Here is a 7,508-nt window from a genome sequence, read left to right as displayed (position 1 = left end):
ATATTATTTTTAAACTATGGTCATGGCAGGCTTCTTGTTAGCTAGCTCTTATATCTTAAATTAACCCATTTCTATAAATCAGTATGTGGCTTTTGGCTTACCGGTACCTTTACATCTTGCTTCTCTTGGCAGCGGCTAGAAGCATCTCCTCCCTGTTTTCTCCTTCCTCTCTTTTTAGTTAGAATGTCCTGCTTAACCTTATTCTGTCTCACCACTGGCCAAACAGCTTTATTTATCAACCAATCAGAGCAACACACATTCACAGCATACAGAAAACTACATTCCCATCAACCCTGCTGTAAGATTTGTTTTAGGACCTCATGTCCAAGGCCTTCCTCTAAACGATTGCTTAGCTTCAAAGATGAACCATTTCTCATAAAAAGAAGCGAGATGTAAAAGAACAAAGCATCAGCCATGAATTGAGGAGTCATTTCTAGGGAGGCAAAGCAGACCCTGGTCTACTTGCAGTTTCTGCTTCTGGAGTTAAGGGAATCAGCAATGAATGCCTGGTGGGTTTCACAATTTCTAAGGGCTTGTTCCTGCTGGGCACCCATGATTTTCTCCCTTCAGGAATGGGACTCTGAGAGTTACCATATTTTCATATTCATTTGAAATATAAGGTTTAAAATTACTTGTATATTATTGAGGCTGAAGAATACTATAAAGACTGTAATATTCCCATAACACTGAATTAATTTACATATTATTCCTACTCCTAGTTCTTTTAGAGAAGTGGTTCTCAACCTGTGGGTCGAGACCTGTGGGTCCTCCGGATAACCTGGGCTCCCTGAGGTGGATAAGGGTTTACTAAGAAGCAGGAGGAAATAGTTTCTTACTTTGTGAGTCTGTCCAAAGCCTCAAACTGTACTAAGTTAATGGAAGATTCTGCACAGTGCTCAAGAAATGTTAGTCTCTTTTCCTCTCCTAAGGTGGAGCTCACCTTCCATCCATAAGACCACCACATCCAGAGGAGAGAAGACAGGAGCTTATCTGATTGTTACAGTCGAACACAGGCCTACATTGACTCCTCCTGGAAAAATCAAAGCACTTATCAAAAAAAAAAAAAAAAAAACAAAGCAAAACAAAACAAAACAAAAAACCAACAACAATATATTTGGATAGCACATATTCACAATTCTGACTGTATGCTGTGGACTCAGTTATCAAATTAAAAACACGAAATAAAACCTCTCATTTAATTTTCTTTCAGTTTGAAGATGTTCTCGACTTACACAGTAAAGTGGTGGATTAATCAAAGAGGCGCTTAATGCAAATATTTAGCCTCCTCCCAGAAAGACCATATGGCTGCTGTCACATCAGTTAAAAACTCTGTTAAAAGCAATAAGGGTGACCATCTGTTGGGGCTGGCAGAGAAAGGAACATATTTCAAAATGCAAACACATTCAAATCTCCCCCTGCAGATCTGTAAGCAGGCATCTTGGCTATAGATGATTTGGATTGAATATCTAGTCTGGGAATCTTAGACAAGGCCCATTCCACTTACTTGCAATTACAGAGAACAATTTCTTAGCTTAGTACTCTTCCCACCCCACTTACGAGTCTTAGTTACTTTTCTACTGCCGTGACAAGACACTATGACCAAGGCACTTATAAAAGAAAGCATTTAATTTGGGGTTCACTGTTCCAGAAAGTTAGAGTCCATGACCATCATGACAGGCAGCATGGTTCTGGAGAAGTAGCTGAGAACTTATATCTGATCCACAAGTACAAGGCAGAGACAGACAGACAGACAGACAGAGAAGGGGAGGGGGAGGGAGAGCTAACTGGGAATGGCATAGACTGTTGTTGAATATTAGTTAAAGGTGTATTACATTTGTTTATGCTGTGGAATATTTGTTTAATGATGTAAAGAAGTGTTGCATTCTTTTTGTTTTTTTCAAGACAGGGTTTCTCTGTGTGGCAGTCCTGGCTGTCCTGGAACTCACTTTGTAGACCAGGCTATCCTGGAACTCTGCCTGCCTCTGCCTCCTGAGTGCCAGGGTCAAAGACATGCACCACCACTGCCCGGCTGTACTGCATTCTTTTATGTTGCATTTGTTTAACTCTGTGAAGCTGAGTTAATTTGACTGTCTAAAACACTTGATTGGACTAATAATGAGCTAAATGGCCAATAGCAAGACAGGATAAAAGATAGGGGCTGGCAGGCAGAGAGAATAAATAAGAGGAGAAATCTGGGAGGAGAGGAAGGAGCAAGAAAAGAAAGGGCCAGCCACCCAGTCACAGAGCCAGACACAGAATAAGAAGGAAAGAAAAGATATTCAGAGCTAGGGCTGGAGAGATGGCTCAGTGGATAAGAGCACTGATTGCTCTTCCAGAGGTCCTGAGTTCAATCCCCAGCAACCACATGGTGGCTCCCAACCATCTGTAATGAGATCTGGTGATGAGATCTGGTGCCCTCTTCTGTCCTGCAGGGACACATGCAAGCAGAACTCTCTCTCTCTCTCTCTCTCTCTCTCTCTCTCTCTCTATATATATATATATATATATATATATATATAAAGGTAAAAGCCCAGAAACAAAAGGTAGATGGAATGATTTAAGAAAAAGCTGGCAAGAAATAAGCCAAGCTAAGGCCAGATATTTATAAGTAATAATAAGACATTGTGTGATTTATTTGAGAGCTGGGTGGCAGGCCCCCCCAAAAGAACCTATATGGTAATATTTTATTTTGTACTAAAATGTTATTTGTATGTTAATAAATAAAGTTGCCTGGGGGTCAGAGCTATTAGCAAGCCATAGGAAAGCCGGGCGGTGGTGGTGCACACCAGTAATCCCAGCACTTGGTAGGAAGAGCTAGGTAGATCTCTGTGTGTTCAGGGATACAGCCAGCATTGGAGACACTGCCTTTTGGGTTTTTTTTTTTTTTTTTTTTTTTTTTTTTTTTTTTGGTTTTTTCGAGACAGGGTTTCTCTGCGTAGTTTTGTGCCTTTCCTGGAGCTCACTTGGTAGCCCAGGCTGGCCTCGAACTCACAGCGATCCGCCTGGCTCTGCCTCCCGAGTGCTGGGATTAAAGGCGTGCGCCACCACCGCCCGGCTAGGAGACACTGCCTTTAATCTCATTACCAACCATAGAAGACCTGGAGGTCTGTACAGACAGACCGTGACGAGGCGGTCATGTGGTTGGGTTTACAACCAATGAGAAGGCAGAACCGAAAGTCTTTATAAAGACTTTAACACAGGAAGTAGCTCTCTTTAGGAGAGACAGGACCACCGCAGGAGGAAGGGTAAGGTTTTAGCTCTTAGCTCTGACCTCTTGGCTTTCTTCTTTGCATTGGTTCTGTGTTTCTTATTTAATAAGCAGTTGGTTACATCTACAAACCTAGGAATAAAAAAAAATAACCAACTACAATAAACTTTTGAAACTTGAAAGCCTACCCCCGTGACACACCTCCTCCAGCAAGGCCATACTTCCTAATCCTTCCCAAACAGTTCTAAGAGTTGTGGATCAAGCGTTCAAATAAATGGGTTTATGGGGGACATATTCAAACTACCTTTCTTTTGTCTCTTTCTTCTTCCTTTCTGCCTTTCTGCCTTTTTTCTTTCTTTCTCTCTTTCTCTCTTTCTTTCTTTCTTTCTTTCTTTCTTTCTTTCTTTCTTTCTTTCTTTCTTTCTTTCTTTCTTTCTTCCTTTCTTCCTTCCTTCCTTCCTTCCTTCCTTCCTTCCTTCCTTCCTTCCTTCCTTCCTTCCTTCCTTCCTTCCTTCCTGTTCTCCCCTCCTTCCCTCCCTCCCGCTCTCTCTCTCTCCCTCTCTTCTTTACTTCTGTCAATGTGAGTTTATGTGCATCACATACATTCAGGAATTCAGAGGCCAGAGCCTATGTTGGATCCCCTGGACTGGAGGTGGTTGTGAGCCATCACGTGGGTGCCGGGACTCAAACCCGGGTCCTCTGTAAAAGCAGCAAGTGCTCTTAAGTGCCGAGTCATCTCCCCAGCCTCCTTTGCGCCCTTGCTGCAGGAGTTGATAGGCCTGCTTTGATGTATACCCGGGAAGGAGACTCGAAGATGCTTCTAGTTGTCAGGCAGTGGTGGCGCACACCTTTAATCCCAGCACTCGGGAGGCAGAAGCAGATAGATCTTGTGAGTTTGAGGCCAGCCTGGTCTGCAGAGAAAGGAGTTCTAGGAGAGCCCAGTGCTACACAGAGAAATCCTGTCTAAAAACAAAACAAACAAACAAAAGTTCTAGTTCAGCAAGTATAAGGATACAAAGATGTATGGGCAAAATACTACTACAAATACCTGAATTTGAGACTTCTAGAGTTTTCTTAATGCCAGAGGTAGAGACTGGCAAAGGCTTTCCCCTCAGATGGCAGTTGATGTGATTTTTATTTTTTAGCTTGCATTAGTATTTTGCCTGCACGTATGTCTGGGTGAGGGTGTCAGGTCTTGGAGTTACAGACCGTCGTGAGCTGCCATGTGGGTGCTGGGAGTTGAACCTGGGCCCTCTGGAAGGGCAGTCAGCTCAGTGCTCTTAACCACTGATGTGATCCCCGCCTCCCCAGACAGGGTTTCTCTGTGTAGCTTTGGGCCTGTCCTGGAACTCACTCTGTAGACTAGGCTGGTCTCGAACTCACAGTGTCGTGGCTGCATCGCGAGACCCTCCCCCCCCCCCCCAGCAAGACCACCACAGAGCCAATATCTGATGCAAAACACACAGGGGTTTATTGATAACAAGCAAGCCCGGGCTTGGTCCGTGTCCAACACTTGACATAGCGGGTGGAGGAGGACGGCCCTGAGCTCTCAGGGTGAGGGGTTTTTAAAAGGAAAAACTGCAAACAGGGTGGTACAAGCCTTTGCTCATATGATTGGGTGAGGGTGTGTAACCTTTGAATTTACTGGTTGGGGGTTACAGTTACCATTTTTGGGCAGGCCTGGACAAGTCCCAGGCTTTGTCCTTGAGCTACCATGGGGACTTGCTGGCCTAGCATGTTCACACTGACCCATGCACGTAGCTCTAAGTTGGTGAGGGGTCCCAGACAATAAACAATTGACTGAACCTTGAGCAGTCAGAGTATGTGCAGAAAGGGAACTACTACAAGAACTATGTCTTTTGTTCACGGCCCTCCCAGAAACTGCTTGCTCAAGTCTCAGGAAACTGAAATTGAGGCCTGATCTCTGAGAGAAGACTGAGCAGCCTATTATGGCATCTGCCTGGTCCTTTTAACAGAGATCCGCCTGCCTCTGCCTCTCAAGTGCTGGGATTAAAAGCGTGTGCCACCACCGCCCAGCTTAAAAAAAAAAGTATTTTTATTTTTTGAGATATACCTAGCCAAGTATCACCATGATCTTCTGATATTCCTGTGTCTACTTTTCAGTGCTGGGATTATAGGTGTGCAGCACTATGTGTAGTTTGGCTCCAACGCATGCTTTGTACACGCTAGGTAACCACTCTACTGATTAAACTACATCTGTTAGCATTCAGGCATCCGTACTGGCCTGCCCTCAGGGTCCTGACAGGATAGACCTCAGCTGCAGCCACTAAGAGCACCCACTGTGCACATCTGCTTCGTTTCCTTATAAAAGGCGGGCCTTGTACACCTCCCGTCTCTTTCTCCTTTCTCATCCCCAGGGACCAGTCTCGGCCCCCTTCTCTCCCCTCCCCCTCAATAAACCTATGTGAGCCCTGTTATATGGGGTGCCTCCTTCCCACGGTTTTAAAATACAACACTGGCTCCTAGTCGGGGAAGGCTCTCCCAGCAGTCTGACACGTGCCGGGACCCTGGCACCTGGTCCGCCCGCAACAGCCCTGCTTTCCCACCTAACGGATGGGAATTGCTGGGGTCTCTCCATTCAACACCGGCTTTTGGTAAGCCCCCTACTTCTGGCCTTTTCCCACGAATGAGGCTTCGAATAAGGCTTCGTTTCTCGAGCACAGTCCTCGCCTTCTGGCTTTTCTCGGAGTCCTGGTACCAGGAGACTGTGTCTCACTCGGGCTCCTAGCCCATCGGCCCCTGCTTTTTTGGATGATGGGCCACTGGGCAGCTTGTGCCTCCTGGTTGGTCCTCGCTGAATCTCTGGGATGCTAGAGGTCCCAGCCCTTGCACCTTCTCTACCTCGCTCATCGAAAATGCACCTACCACCATATAGCACGTGATTTAAGGGCTTAACTTACCTGCCTTTGCATTCGGACTTGGCTCCATAAAATGGCCTCTACGAGCGCCCCATATCCCATATCCCGGTGTTTCCCAGGACCTTTGTCATTTCTGCCAGCGATCCGATAGATAGATACCCCACTTTCAAGCTTTCTCTTACCAAGTCCCTACTCGGATGTAGCCTTTCACTCTCTGCTCTCCCTGTTGTGTGTGGCGAGTTTGCTTAGTGACATGCCTTGGCAGGGCCGGCCAAAGGAACCCGCTTCACGCTATGACCCCGCCTGCCTCCGCAGCAGACCTGCTCCTTCACCTGCAACAAATCTGCTTTCTCATTCACCGACCGCTTTGCCGTCCATTCAGTACCACGCGCCTCCGACCATTCCCCTAGAAGCGAGGCTTCATTTCCCGAGCACAGTCTTTTCCTAGCCTTCTGGCTTTTCTCGAAGTCCCGGTACCAGGCGACTGTGTCTCTGGAGGGCTCTTAGCCCTCGGCTCCTGTGCTTGCCTGACAGCGCACTGAGCAGCTTGTGCGCGCTTCCTCAGGCCCTCGCTCTTTGCTCGACAGGACATTGAGCGGCTTGTACCATTCTCTCTGCCTCATCCTTGGGAACTGTGCCACACACCTCCTTGATCCCGTTGGAATGCCTTTTGGAGACCCATTGGCCATTCTTTGGACCAGGCAGTTGGGGAACTGAGAAAGAATTCTCCACTTTCTTCCCTTTTCCTTGCTCCAAGACCTGCTTGTGTCTGTCTGCTCTTCCTCTCTAAATGTTCTGTTTGCTGCAACATGCGAATCACAGAGATGGAGAAGCCAGCTTCATCTTGCACAGCACACACTGGGTACTCAACTCCTGTTTAATTCTGTGTGTGTGTGTGCATGTCTATTAACAGCACAGCACACACTGGTTACTCAACTCCTGTTTAATTCTGTGTGTGTGCATGTAACTATTAACAGCAACCACGTGGCTCGCCTCCGGTCTTGGCTGGTGACCTCATCATGATTTCTTGTGAGCTCCAGGGAGTTGACTTGGATCCATCTGAACAACATCTTGCCAGGTCCAGTCGGTGCCGGATGGTTCCACAGAGCCTGGCCATGAAGTGAAACAGCCAGCTACCCCAGGACGTGGCCAGCACCCTAGTTTTCTCAGGTCCCACCAAGATAATCGATGCCCCCCCAGGCCAGCAGGAAGCAGTCTGGAGAACATGGCGCCCTCATCACCGCCTCACCTGCTACCCCTTTCTAACTCCTCACCTTTTTATAATAAACAAAAGGGAGGAATGTTAGCATTTAGGCATCTGTACTGGCCTGCCCTCGGGGTCCTGACAGGATGTCCTCAGCTGCAGCCACTAAAAGCACCCCCTGTTCGCATTCGTTATGTTTCCTTATAAAAGGCAGGCC

This window comes from Peromyscus maniculatus, chromosome 7 (assembly GCF_049852395.1).
Source record: "Peromyscus maniculatus bairdii isolate BWxNUB_F1_BW_parent chromosome 7, HU_Pman_BW_mat_3.1, whole genome shotgun sequence".
NCBI classification, from domain to species: domain Eukaryota; kingdom Metazoa; phylum Chordata; class Mammalia; order Rodentia; family Cricetidae; genus Peromyscus; species Peromyscus maniculatus.
Note: the sequence above shows the minus strand (reverse complement) of the source record.